Source organism: Neofelis nebulosa, chromosome 11 (genome assembly GCF_028018385.1).
Source record: "Neofelis nebulosa isolate mNeoNeb1 chromosome 11, mNeoNeb1.pri, whole genome shotgun sequence".
In the NCBI taxonomy this organism is placed as follows: Eukaryota; Metazoa; Chordata; class Mammalia; order Carnivora; family Felidae; genus Neofelis; species Neofelis nebulosa.
The window spans coordinates 16,981,575-16,990,486 of record NC_080792.1 but is presented as its reverse complement, the minus strand read 5'-3'; the positions used below and the strand labels follow the sequence as shown (position 1 = coordinate 16,990,486).

The window sequence follows — 8,912 nt, the reverse complement described above, 5'->3', positions numbered from 1 at the left end:
TGATTGTTTCCTTTGCAGTGCAGAAGCGTGGGTTATAGATATAATGGAATAGTACTTGGCAATGAGAAAGAATGAAATCCGGCCATTTGTAGCAACACGGATGGAACTGGAGAGTGTTAGGCTAAGTGAAAGAAGTCAGGCAGAGAAAGACAGATACCATATGTTTTCACTCATACGTGGATCTTGAGAAACTCAACAGAAGACCAGGGGGGAGGAGAAAAGGGGGGGGGAAGTTACAGAGAGGGAAGGAGCCAAACCATAAGAGACTCTCAAATACAGAGAACAAACCGAGGGTTGATGGGGGAGGGGGAGAGGGGAAAGTGGGTGATGGGCATTGAGGAGGGCACCTGTTGGGATGAGCACTGGGTGTTGTGTGGAAACCAATCTGACAATAAATTATATTGAAGAAAAAAAAAAGAACATGGATTCTGAGTCAGAGGACTGGGGTGGGGCCTGAGATCGTGCATTCCTAACACACACACACCGGCTGCTGGTGCTGGTCATTGGGCCTCTTGGCAGAGCAAAGCCATAGGAAGCTACTTCCCTCCCACCCCTTCCTTGGAAGTTTCTGGAGTTTAAGTTTGGGCCAACTTTGTTATGTGGCTTGAGAGGTGAGGGAAGAGGGCCTGAGGGGGACCTGGGATCCTTGCTTGGGCAGGGTAGGATGTGACTGTACTGATTTGACTCAGGCAAGGTCTTGAGGCTACACGGAGACGAAAGCCCAGGTGAGGGGGGGTGTCCTCTCCTAGCCAGGTAGCCGGGCTGGGAGGCTTATCCACAGAAAACCAACCATGACCTCGAGGCAGCATGAAAGGACAGTTCCTCTCCTGTCCGTGCCCTCTGCGATTGTCCATGTAAGACTACCGTCTGAGCTTACGTTGACCTGCTTGTGCTGTGATCACCTGCTATCATCACCTGTCTTTCCCCCAAGTGCCAGTTCCTATGTGTTTCCTTAGCGCTCCAGGAGAGATGGGAGGAAACAAGTATATAAAAATCTTGAGCTGAGAGTGGCTGCTCAATAAATACATTTGTTGGGGGAATGTGAATACAAGAATTCGCTTGAATATTCCGCTCAACATCTCAGAAGAACCGGGGACACAGAGGTGTCATTTAACAGGAAGTATTAAGCAGGGTCCCCTGTCGCACACGTCTCCAGGATAGCTGCCACTAAGGGGGTGTCTTTGATGTCATTTCTTCCCCAAACACTGGCTTATGTAGCTGTGAGTTCTGAGTCTCTTCTGTAAGCCGTCTGGGCAGAGGAATTAGCAGCAAGGCAGCGAGATCCCTGGGGTGATTCCACTTCTGAGGAAGGCTGAGGCTATTTGCATCTCTAATCACAAGGAAATAACTCCTGATAGCCCCAACTAAAGCAGAAATAATTAAGAACGAGAGTGAAATTCCTGTACCAGGAGGAAAATGGCACGTTAATAAAAAGTATTAGAGGCCAGAGCATAGCAGTAAATTGCAGATTATGAAATCATATTTGAAGCCTGCTTGAAACTCCGTTAACTTTGTCCCTTGGAATTTGCAACAGTGTGATAGGCTTCAGTTGGCTGTTTCAGAATTCTTGGATTATTGATAGGTCAACATATTATATATATGGTATATATATATATATATATATATATATATATATATATATATATATAGTAGGGGAGCCTGCATTACAGTCAAATAGGCTGTAAAATGTTAGTTTTTCTCTGGTCTCCACTCAAAACTAGCAGCCTAACTGGAGACTCTGTGGGTTGATCAAAGTAACACACTCATATGTGGTATATGTTGCTTCTGAAATCCAAAAGGCTAATCAAACACCGTGCCTCCTTTTTCCTAGTAGATGCAAGGTGTAGCAATTAATCTCTTACTAGAGAGGGAAAAGCTTGACATGTCCCAGGCCATCGAACCCCCAGAATCATCAATTAAGTGGGGGACACCTGAATCACGTGAGATTTATCCTCACCCTCTGATGTGCGTGGGCCTTTAGTAAGGGCATCTAAAGCCACTTCCTACTTCTTCCTCATCAGATTCAATCAGCATGTCAGTGTGGGTATCCCAGGGACACTGTGTGGACTGTCAAAATGACCAAGATCTGTCTTGGACCATATTATGGCGGAGGGCAACGGACAAAGCCCTGAAGCAAGACTGTAAGAGTGTGCTGTTCGCTCTGCCAGGTAGAAGCAAATTGCTTTCGATGGTCCTTGCACGTTGGTAAGGAGGAAAAGGCATTATCTAGGTCAACAGATGTGTGCCAAGTCCCAGGGCTCTGTTGATTTGTTCAAGTAAAGATACTACATCTGGGCGAGGGGCTGTAATTGGAATTACCACCCGCTTTAACTTACAGTAGTCTATAGACTTTCTCCAAGACCTACCCAACTTCTGCACAGGCCAAACAGGTGAGTTAAATGGTGATAAATATCACCCCCCCACACACACCATTTCTTTCAATCTTTTGATGATGGCCTTGCTCTCTATGCTTCCCCTATCTTGGTAGGGAGGGGAGAGTTTATAGGCCTCTACCTAGCCCTTCCTACCATAATGACCCTTACTCTACATGTCAGAGAGTAGTTGGAGATTCTGAAGGGGCCAAGTACATCCATTCTAAATATACATCTAAGAACTGGGGAAATAACCTGAGTCTGTAGACCAATTAATTCCACTGTGAGTGGAATTGGGCTTAGACTTGGGCTAAGACCCAATCATTCACTTGACCACTATAAGCCCTCACTTTGATGTGTGAGAACAGTCACATTTAGGTCTCCAGGGATCAAGGTCAATTCAGAGCCAGGGTCTAGTAAGGTCCAAAATATCTAAGTCTAGATACTTCCATTTCCCCAGTGCACCGTCTCTCTAGTAAATGGTTTCAGATCCTTTTGCAGAAAGCTTTAAGGAAGATTTTTAACATGTATATCAATTATTTGTACATTTATAATAGGTACTTTTATGTACATTTATAATGTGTGTATTTATGTACTTCCTCAAGGAGACACAGCTTCCCTGCAGCTAAGGACTCTGGGTCTCGTCGTTGATTTATATCTGGAAATTCAGTGAATGATCATGACTGGTTACTCAAGTCAGGTTTTGGGCTACCAGACCTAGAGGTTTTTTTGTTTTTGTTTATGTTTTTCTTGTTACCTAAACCAGGACAATACCCTAGTGGGCTGTCTATTGTCTTCCTAGAGATACCAGGATCAGTTCACCACCACTAAAGATCTTTGAAGTCCAAGGCATTCTTATCACTGGTACATCCCTGCTGCCCTTTACAGATGTGCCCACTTTGACTTTGGTAGTTAAAGGCAGCCACCTCCTTGCTGCTACTCTAGGGTTCCTTTATCGCCCTTGAGGTCACAGAACCCAACTCAATGGTGTTTTCCAGTGCTTCCATACCTATTCTACAAGGAGACCAACCACATACTTTTCAAGGGTTCAGATTCTTCCCTCACTTATGTATTTCTCAAAGCCTCAGCTGAGAGGGTCTTCTGGACATTCCTGTGGAAAGTAGTTGGGGGTGAGTGGGGGTGCAGATTTCACATGATAAATCCAGTCCAACATTCCCACCTAAGCACACTGCAACAGAACTAATCTCACCAAGCATTGGGGTCTCTGTTTCCTCCCTTGAATCATGGAGCTGCCCTGGCCAACGGAGTACAATGGAAATAATGTTATTAGACTTTAAGGGAAAAATGAATATAATTTCTCTCTCTCCCTCTCTGTCCCTTCGTCTCTCTCTCTCTCTTTCATCACTTGGTCTGGGGAAGCCAGCTCCCATGCCATAAAGACACTCAAGTAGCCATGTGGAGATGTCCTATAAAGATGAACTGAAGTTTTCTGCCAATGACTAACAACGTTCTCATTCTGTGAGCGAGCCACCTGGGAAGTGGACCCTGTAGCCTCAGCCTCTGGCCCCCAAATGATCGCAGCCCCAGCCAACATCTGATTACAACCTTAAGAGAGACCCCAAACCAGAATGGCCAAATCAAGCTATTCTTGAATTCCCAACCCATGGAATTTATTGTGAGAAAATAAGTGACTATTGTCCTTTTAAGCCTCTATGTTTTAGGGCACTTTCTTACACAGAAGTGGAAAAGGAATGCATACGCATTGCTTATAGATACATACATATGTAATGAAAACGGAGGGAAACATGCATGGCTGTGGTTTCTATTTTAGGATAGTCGATACTTCTAGGGATAGAAAAAAGGAGATGGGGCTGGAAAGGAGTCCAAAGTAATCTTCAGAGGGATCAATGCTATTTTTTTTTAAATGATCTAAAGCAAATATGGCATAAGTTATGGTAAATCTGCATGATATATACATAAAGTGTATTTTATATTATTCTGTACATTTCTATGTGTTTAAAAAAAGTAAATTAAAACACTGAGGGTGAGAGGGCTAAAACATACTTTTGCCTAGATCACGGTTTGCCCAGGTTGAGTTTACTCCAGATTTTTAATGGCAGAGTCTGATTTTGGCCATTGGCTCTTGGTCTGCTCTTCAGATTTTCATCAGAGACATCAGGGCTGTTATTCTTGCCATAGAGAAGGTGACAGAAGAAGGTCCCCCGATGACTCTGGCAATCCTCCTATACGTAGAGCTGAGGGAGTTTGTTTTCTAAAGCCACATGTACGTGGAGGTAGCTGTTCATAACCCTCTAAGGGATGGCTTTTATAAGTTTTATCTCTGTGAGTGAAAACATATATGAGGGAATTACAGGAACATAATGTTATGGATCATAGAATTTTAAGGTAGAAAGGAAACTCCTGTTCATCCCCTCTCTCCCATGGCAGCGGGGTGTTTTACAACGTCCCTGACAGGTAGTGAATCAAGCCTTGCTTTTATACCTAATGGTGACTGATACTGTTTCCTGGAGCAGAGTGTTCCGTGGAACAGCATAGAAAGTGCTCAACTCCTATTGAACAGAAGCCCGTGTGACTCTCACCCACTGCTTTAGCCTCAAAAACAACACATAAAAAGTTTACTCGCGTCCTCATGACAACCCTTCAAATGTTTGAAAACAACAATCTGGTCCCTCTTCAGATTTCCCTCCTCCTGGTAATGCACCCTCAATTCCTTCAGAAAGCAAAGAATCTGGCAATTCTTGAATACCTGTTTTATATGCCAAGTGGTTTATATCCAGGGTTTTATAGACTCTTCAAATTCCCCGTGATTATCCACATCACAGATAGGGAAACTGAGGCTCAGGGAACTTAAGTTGGCCTAAGACCACAAGGCAAAAAAAAAAAAAAAAAAAAAAAGGATCAAAGCTCACTAACCAGGCTGTTTGTGAGACGTGGGGCCCTCAGAGGACACTGCAGCCCTCCCCGCCTTCTCCTGCTCTAACATGCAGCTCCTGAGATGTGATACCAAGAACCAGATACGACACAATGAGCTCATAGCCCTTTGTGATGTTTTAGCTTACTCGGTCGTCTCTCCAGCCCTTTGAATATGCAAGAAAGGCATCAAAACTCACGTACTGTGGGTCAGGAAACAGGCTCAGCAAGATGGGTGGCACAAAGACATCGACCAACCCTTGAGTAGCAGATTTGGGATTGCAAACCCACATCTTCACATTCAAGGTGAGTTTTTGCGTGGTGCCAAGATGCATCTCCATGATCCAGGATCTCAGCAGCATTAAGAACTGGTCCCACCCTAGTTAATCTGGATTCAAGTATTACAATTGTCCATACACGGCCCAAAATGGTCTTCGCTTCTCTAGCAGCTACGTGACAGTAGGAGAGAGCGTGGTTCTGTTAGCAAGCGGTCCCCCAAATCTCTGTTTTACAGATACTACTGTGACAATTGAGTTTACGTCGCTCCTAGCAAACCTCCCACTCTCTTCCGCCCCACTGAGCCCAACCCTGAGCTCCAGCCTGGGAGGGCTTTTGGAACGATTGCCGTGTCATCCGGTGCAGTAGCAACTCCTGGTAGCACCAGGGGACAAGCACCCTTGAGAAGCACCTGTTTTGGTCACAGACTGGTTGAGGCCACGGGGGAAAACACAAGGCTAAGGACTGAGCCCGAGGGTGTGGGTTCCAAGCACAGCGCCCGGAGGAGACATGATGGCAGAAGAGGGAAACCAATGTGTGTTCGGAGGCCACCGTGACACCATCACTGGTGCCAGCTTCGGGTGTGTGGCGGGAGGTACAGCATGAGGACCAGTCCCCTGGGCCCATAGTCCCTCTATGCAGTGGGGGAGGGGCGAAACTGATGGGTTTGGGGGAAGGAGACACAGGTGGAGACACCCCCCCCCCCGTCTCATCCTAACATGAAATCATTCTGATTTATTGCAGACCTGCTCAACGTCCCAGTGAAGGTCATTCAATGTCACTGCTTTCCTCCACCTTCGCCCCATTGTGGGATTCTGGTCTAGAAAAATCCCACCCCGGGCCCCTCCCATTGGAGGCTCCTGGTAAGGGCAGTAGACCCCCTCATACCCACAGCTGCCTTTCTCTAACTGCTTAGCCCACTCTCCTTTTCCTGGTACCATTTCTCCCCAACAGATGGTGTTTATAGACAGGGAAAGAATGGGAGTTCTTCAGCTGCAAGGCTGGCAATCAATACCCAGAAACCCTCCCTCTGGAGGTGGCCGCCAGAGGAGGGGCTTTCACAGATGTGGCCGCCAAAAGAGCTCAGGGCTGACGCCAGCCCCCACCAAGCCTGGGACGGGATGCATGGGGGACGCGATGACAACCTATCGTGTCTGTAGCTAGCTAAGGGCGTAAACACACATGTTTCTTGCGGGTTTCTCTTCTTTGGCCTTCAGGGCTGTGTGTGTGTGCAGGTTTTATATCCTCAGCCAGTAGCGAACAGAGACCGGCTTTGCCCTGAGCTGTGGTTCATCCTGCCGCGAGGAGGCATTTATTGAGCCGTAGTCTCTGCGTGTCGCTGTGGGATCCAGGAGGAAGGCCAGCGAGCTTTGGCTGATGAGCCGGCTGTGCTGTCGGGGCGACCTGCCCTCTGAGAGATGCCCTGGGCGAAGGAAGAAATAGGATGGGAGGCAGAGAGGGAGCGGGGCGGGCAGCGCGTTCGTGTTCGTCTGCTGGGAACCACAGGAATAGCCGGTAGATGTGGGATCACACACACGTGCAGGGGCGCCTCCACCACCCGGGGGTCTTGGGGGCGGTTGGGAGGGAGGTTTGGGTCGGAGATGAGATTTCGGAACCGGCTGCTGGGGGAGTTTGAACGGAGGGGTGTGGCAGTGAGTAGGGAGTAGAGGTGGCATGGGGGCCACAGGTGCTGAGAGACCATGGAAAAGGACACAGGCCCCCCCATAACCCCAGGACGAGGCGTTACTAGCTGCAGACAGGCTTCCTGGTGGGTCAGGGGCCTGTCTGTAAGAGGGCCTGGCAACGCGTGGGAGTTTGAGGCACCCCCCCACCCCGTAACAATTTCAGAAACCCCTCGATGCCCCCCTCTCCTTCCCCGTGAAAAGGCAATGTCTCTTTTGGTCACCGCCTCAAATGTCTGCGGCAAAGATAAACACCTTTACACTATAATTTGCGAGAAGGCCTGAGACACAGCAGGTGCCACGGCAGGGACAGCCCACGTGGGGTTTAGAAGCACAGGCTTTGGGTTGCAGCGAGGCCTGGAATCCATCCCAGCTCGGCCGTTCGCTTCCTAGGTGACTGCTGTCACTCCCTGAGCCTCATCTTCTCCGATGGGGGACCCCAATGTACACCTTCCTTACGGGATTCCTGTAGGGGTTAAAGGAATCAATGCGCTTTTTGGTGCGGTCGTATTGGTCAGCCACCGACAGATAGCAATTGTTGGCAGCCGGCCCATGCCACTGACTGGCAAAGGTTTGTTGATCAACAGGTACATGACAGGATCTCTATATAAGAGGACAAGCAAAGAGAGCGTGAGAAGACACCGAGGGGCTGGCTCAAAGGGGGAGAAGAAGAAGGGGAAGTTAGCAAAGACGACCACGGCTGGCAACAGAGGGCAGAGATGCGTGGGGTTCCCCACCCTGCCCAGAGGTACGTCTGGATCCCATGAGCCACTCAGTGAGGGATCTTCGTGTTGTCAGTCACAGAAGCAGGTGGCTCGGCTTCCAGTCTTTTCCGTGGATCTTTCACTTGGGTAAAGGAAACTCACTCCCAGGCCAACTGCTAATTAAATAGAGCCCAGGTTGAGACTTGATCTCTGGCCTCAAGCCATATGCAGTCAGAGTGGGGAAGTCAAGTACCAGCCGAACACGGAGACCAGCAGGTTGAACTGGGAAGGTGCAGTGGACTCTCGCCCCCTGCGTTGGGAGCAGGGGCCCTGTGGCTGGGACAGCGGGAGGCCACCAGGATGAGTGGCATTTCTGGCTGAGCCTTGGAGAGTACGGTCAGTACCACCGGAGCACATGGAAAGAGCATCCCTGCGGGCAGAACAGCAGGAATAAGGGGGAGCCTGAACAATGGTGGGGAGACCTGCCCCCGGATGAAGTTGCTTGTGTCTCAGGGTGCTGGGGACACGTCCGTCCCAGCTGAACCTAGCGAAGATTCTGGCAAGGGGCAGCTCAGAGTCAGGTTCCTGGGGGTATGGGGGAGACGCACTGGTTTCCTGAGGGGTGGGGAAGGAGCTGAGAGAATAGAAGGGACAGGAAGATCAAAGCAGGGTTCCCCCTGGGCCGAGGTACCACCTCAGAAAACACAAGGACAGGACACGCTTGGGGAGCACGCAGGATGGGGCAGGGGTCTTGTCAGGTGAAAAGGTGGCACTTGAGTCAAGGAAGGTGGAGGTGGGGAAGGGCCAGGTGCAGTGGAAGGTTTCCTGATTGCTCTTTAAAGTGAGAACAAATTCTACAGCTAATAACAACGATAAGGAGGCACCTGGGTGGCTCAGTCGGTTAAGCATCTGACTCTTGATTTCGGCTCAGGTCCTGATCTCACAGTTCGTGAGATTGAGCCCCATGTTGGGCTCTGCGCTGACAG

At 48.8% G+C, this 8,912-nt stretch overlaps 1 long non-coding RNA gene across 1 annotated transcript; it reads left to right on the top strand.

Annotated features, from left to right (window-relative positions):
• Positions 1 to 5,407: 5,407 nt before the first annotated feature.
• On the top strand, positions 5,408 to 6,732 carry LOC131490007 (uncharacterized). Its single transcript, XR_009250900.1, has 3 exons — positions 5,408 to 5,570; positions 6,285 to 6,403; positions 6,495 to 6,732. It is a non-coding gene; the product is annotated as an uncharacterized LOC131490007 (long non-coding RNA).
• The last annotated feature ends 2,180 nt before the right edge of the window (positions 6,733 to 8,912 follow it).